Genomic DNA, 6,000 nt, shown 5'->3' on the forward strand with positions numbered 1-6,000 from the left:
GACCAACATGTTAGCGGACAGGTAGAAACAATCTCTGGTGTTAATGTACATGGTGAGATTTAGTGGTCTATAAATGGGGTGAATGCATCATTTTGATGCCAATGTCGTTGAGCAGTATCAACTCAAGTTCAGACACATAGCATTGTGATGACTATACTAATAGAGTAATTGACTGCTCTATAATTTCTTTTCTGATTACCTGGTTAAGTTGGAGAGGGACGTGTGGATGATGCCCCTATGAATCTGCCTTATCATATATAATGAATCAAAGCTAGCATTATTACAACTTCTCCATTTAAGTTTGTGTAATCTCATCATGGTGCCTTGACAGGTATAAACCTAGAAATTCCTTCAGTGAAATATGAAATGCTTTCATCAAGTTGCGATGTACAAACTTTAAACTTATTATTAATTTTAGTGTGATGTTTTAATGACTGATGTTAGGCTCCTAGTGTAAACTTAAAAATCCAAATTAGAATTTCTAGAAAGCCTGGGAAACTGCCATCCTATGCCCTTGCATATACCTATAGCTTTCAAAATATGTGACCAAATATTTTGAAAATTGTTGATCTACACACACATCAGCGAAGTTCACTTTTTACCATGAATGGATAGCCACACCAACACTCTACACAATTTGCACCATAGCCATGCCTCTGGTTTGATCAGGCTGCTTTTCATGAGTGGATTTTTAGAGACGTGTGCCAGCCACTGGGAACGCACTGGCACCTTGTATTGCCACTGGCCAGCTGAAACATGAGACTAGAGATATGAACAGCCTTGGACAGTTGTCCAGGTATTTTTTACATACATTTCTTTATTTTTCAGTGGCACAGGTGGTCTTAAGAGCCCAATATTAAGGTTGGAGACACCATAAGACCCACTCGACCATTTTCTGTTCATATATCAATCACCCACTCACCACCTATGGTGACATGCTTGTGTTACATGGAAAAAAGGTACTCAAAATCATGATCATATCAACAGCTAGCTTTCTATGGACTGAAGTGAAATAAACACTATGGGTGGCTACATTCATGGTGAAAATTTCAAACCTGTAGTTTTTGTCCCCAAGCTATACTGGATTGAAATATTTAAAATCACGTATTCTATTCATGTGCGTATAGATTGCCGGTTTCCCAAATTAGGTCACATATGTTTAAAACCTGAACTTCACTTGGTCATCACTATTCAGTAGACTGGACTTCTACTGGACTGGGATGCTGGAATGACTGACATATTCTTTGAGTTTTGCATTTTTTATAGTCAGCCTTACTATATAGTAAAGGGCTGCTTGCAAGTCCACTATAGCCACTGAATGCTAAATACGGGCAGTAAAATATGTGAAAACTTTTTTTTTTTTTTTTGCTATCGCTTATTATGCTCTACAGCACTTACATACATTTTTATGCCATGTTTGTAGGGAATGTGATAACAATGGTTAACTACACCTGTAGCTATTAATACAGCTGTACAATGCAATTACAGTATAGGCCAACTAGCTATGGCATGCAGAAAGAGTCTTTGGTTGTGTAATGATAGTGTGTAGTAAAAAGGAGTTTTACTGTTTCAAGATGGATAGCTTCTATCTCAGACTGTCATGGCATCCCTAAACCTCGCTCTAAGGACATATCATGAGCCAGAGTTAATTATCACCATCACATTCCATGCAGCATTACTAATACCAGGGTAGCTGAAGAGCACAATAAACTGGTAAAATCCAGTTTCCGTGTATTCCACTGCTCATTCAGCTTTTAGTAGTGAAATACAGGTTTCCTAAAGGCCCTTAACTACAGCAAGACTCAATAACTCCAAAGGTAGAATGTGCAAAAACCAAAAACATTATGCCAGTCCAGTCCACTGAATAGTGACAGCCAGTTTGCTTCTACTTGTCTGAAATTAATCGCACAAAACTGAGAAATTAAATTTTAAATAATGTTATACATATTGCACCTATGTATAAATTTAACCATACCATAAGTGACAAAAGTTTGGTACAATGAATCAGCGCATGAAGCAGGTTGGCAGATAGAAGTTCGGCAAATTTATCATGAAGCCGAAATAATAAACAATGTAAAATATATAGGTAATTATTTTAACCGCAAAGTGTAAGGTAAGTACAAAAGGCAAACACCTATAGGAGTATCAAACAAGATACAAAAACAAAGCACAACAAACATTACAAGCACATCTGTACAAAACAAATGATTAAATAACATAAAAAGTTATACACAAATGCTTTACTACATAGAAACTAATACAACACAGGGGATCAGTGAGGTACAGAGAGTATATCATGTGGCACACAACTCCAGAAAGAGAATTGGAAAATGTAAAGGTCAAGGAAATGTGACAGTGAAAAATGTCATAGGTGGCAACTATTGTTAGATACTTCCAACAAGTAGAAAGAGATGGCCAGTGGAGCTCTTGCCAGACAACATTCACTAGAGGACTTAGACCATGTGTGGCTGTGACAGTTGTACCTGTTGCCACATACCCAACAAGTCCCACGATCTTGAAATTTCTCCAAGGCAAAAATGTTATTCTCTGATTGTGGGGACTCCACACAATCTAATACAGGTAGTACAAAGTGCCAAACAAAATTTGGCCAAATTCATCAAACTTTTGTCACGCCAAACGTTTCTCATTTACAGTATCGCTTTTCTATTTGTAGACATGACAAAATTACTAAAACATCACAAACAAATGTTAATTATCTTTAATAACACCATGCACCTGATTTACCCATGTATGTACATCAAGTAGATTATATGAAATGTAGCCATCATGTTAGCTTTTGACTTCAAGCATAATATGCATTGCCTTGTAGGCAATTCAGTTATAAGTCCACCTTCATTATTAAGGCTACTTCCTACTGTAATTTCATTTATAGTACTGGTGGTCCTATTAATAAAGTTTAAATGTAAATATAAGCAAATAATAAAACTAGACAGATGCTGTTTGCGTTCAAGGGTTATATAATTATGAAGACAATTTGTGGTTAAAATGTTGCAGTAAAATTGTAAATAACATGCAGCAGTAAAATTTAGTGGGAAAACTTTCACAGTTTGTTTTGAAACCGTGACCAACACATAACGTTTGTCCAACGAAACTTTGGTATATGAATGGCTTACCATGTACATGCATTGTTGTATGTTATTTCTATCTGAAATTGATGATATTTGAATATCCAAGATTACTATGTGCAGTGTTATATATTTCAATGTTTTCATTACTTCCACAGACATGAACGAACTCTGAAATTGATAATGAAAATGCATGCCTAGCTCCAGTATAAACATTTGCAGCATACTTAGCGTGACACTGTAACTGATCATGAGGACTCTCTTCTGTAGGCAATTTATAACCTCACTATTAAGGCCACTATGCTTCCTGCTGTAATTTCATAGTACAGGTGGCCCTATTAATAAAGATTCACTGTAGATATAAATTATTAATAAAATTATGGTCATGTAGATGGTTTACATAATAAAATATAGAATGAATTTGTTGTTAGGCTAACATACAGCATAATCAATTATTCTATTGGATGGTATCCTGCACATTAGTGCTGGTATGTCGGAAAATGTTGACACGTGTTTTACTAGTACGTGTGCTTGAGCTAAAGTAGTTATATCTTGCCACACTCCTAACATACCTTCTTCATCAACTGTAGTACTCATATCTAAGTGAACTATTTTTGTATCAAAAGTTCTCACCCGAGGATATTCTTGAGCAATCCACTTTTTAGCTTCCGTAGAATCAGATACCACTATGACTGTTGAATTGGGACCAATATGTTTGTTGGCTTGCTTTAGTGCACACTCTGCAGCAATCTTCCAGTCAGTTCTATGGGCAGTACGTCCTTGTATCTTTGGCTCAAACAGATCATCAAATCTTCCAGTTCTCAAATGCAGTGCCACATATTTTGAACTTTTGGTAACATTTTTTAAGTGAAACTGAACATTATGTACATAAGACATCAGTTTGTTAGTAAAGTTAAACATAGAAAGAATTCCAACTGATTCAGTAAGCTCGGGATGAAATAGTGGTGGTGAAGGTAGCTTCATTCCAGGTATATTTCCACATGGAAGTTTATAACGTGACCCGTCTTTAAAAATAAGATCATTTAAGCGTACAAGCAAATTATAGTGAACTTGAACATGCATTGTATTACTGGTTACTGCCTTTAACAGCTTGTGATGATATTTGAAGATATCGTTTACACCAAATTTTTCTATGAAATCTGCAAAATTCCCAACATCAAAAAAGCTACCTTCCAATGTGTAGTTGAGATATCTCCAGTCAATCGTGTTGGGCATCAAGTGCTTGTTTTCTGTTGACTCACGGCTCCATTTTAACAACACGACTCTTCCAGTTAACATTCCTAATAGCCAAGTGATTGTCATACCTTGAAAACGATAGCCGAGACCACCACATGAATCTACGCCTCCACAATACCAAGTCAATGTCCTAACAGAATTTGAGTTCCCTTCTCTGATTCGTTTTATTCCATCAGCATGAAATGAGGCATACAGGTGTGCCATCCTCCATAGATAAAATAAATAGGTGCAGTCTGGTCCAATGCAAACACTACTTTCACAAGAAAGACCATCAAAACCTTTTAAGCGTCGGCTACTATGATTGAATAATGTGTGTAGATGTTGTCTAGACTTAACCGACTGCCTTGATCGTGCGTTACTGCTTGATACCTGTGTGTTAGTTGTCTTTCGTCTTGATATGCTCTGCCGCTGATTACTACTGCTTTCATGGGACTTTGAGGGGGAAACTCTTCTGCGGGTATTCTTTGCGTGTACTACATTCGATTGCTTCTTCGTTGCTGTTGACGCACTCTGGAGGATCGTTTGTTCATATATCGAAGAAGTGGCACGCCGCGATGTAGCAATCTGTGCCGATCCGTATATGCTGTACTGATAGCAGCAGTTGTATATTGCAATCACGCTGATAAGCATTACCAACAGCTTGTACTTTGATTCCATTTTGTAATTCGTTGACTATTGCACTCACCACAACACCTCGACATATTTTTGTGTTTGATTTCCGGCTTACCACGCCTACACTGATAAGTTTGTGTTCACAAGTCTCATGAGTGACTTCACGTTGCACAAAGGAAAGGTCAACATTCAACAGGTCACTCTGCAACAGGTGCAGGTGATTGTGTGCACCACCAATCATTTCTTCATGACTTGTATGCTGTAGTGGGAATTTCTCGGGATTCTTGAATTCCAGAGTGTTCAACCTTAAAATGTGAATTTAATTACCTACAAGACAGTTGCATTCCAGCCATATATGTATACAGGGTATATACATAGCTAGGTCTTGCTTGCCAGATCTAGAGTCAACAGCCAGACTAGTTATTTTTCAGCTGCTTTAAGGTGACAGGCAAAGCAGTGATGCCAGTGAAAACATCATACTAGTGTAGAGATAGAAATTGTTGAAAAAACTAAGTCAAACAAGCCGGTCAGCGTGATGTTAAACTGTTGAGTCTAGAACTATAATTATGATGGAGCATGTTGAACCCATAAAGTCTAACAGTTGGCCAAATTGTCACACACATATAGCTGTATCTCTACATATAATGTCATTGGATGCTTAAAAGACTATAATTTAAGTCTTCTCACAGGTCCCTAGTGGGATAGCATATATTCACAGAACATGATAACAGATTACAAAGCAAAGTGGCTGGTGATGTGCTTAACGTTACACAGTATTGAATACATTTTTCAGTAATCAGCTTTCAACTACATCATGAGCATAATCAAGCCAAAGACTACTAAAACTATAGCTGGCATGTTGTCTCTGCAATCTACTTTGCACTTACAGCTTTGATATCTGTGGTCATGTTCTGATGCAAGGGTTCATAAGTCAAGAAGGTGGTGGTACTGTAGTGAGGCAACAACATTGTTGCTCTGGAATGAACTTAACTTGATACTGTGGTTAAAATCATAGGGCTTCCACAGAACATGAATATAGACTGGA

The sequence above is a fragment of the Dysidea avara genome, chromosome 11 (assembly GCF_963678975.1).
Source record: "Dysidea avara chromosome 11, odDysAvar1.4, whole genome shotgun sequence".
Taxonomy (NCBI): domain Eukaryota; kingdom Metazoa; phylum Porifera; class Demospongiae; order Dictyoceratida; family Dysideidae; genus Dysidea; species Dysidea avara.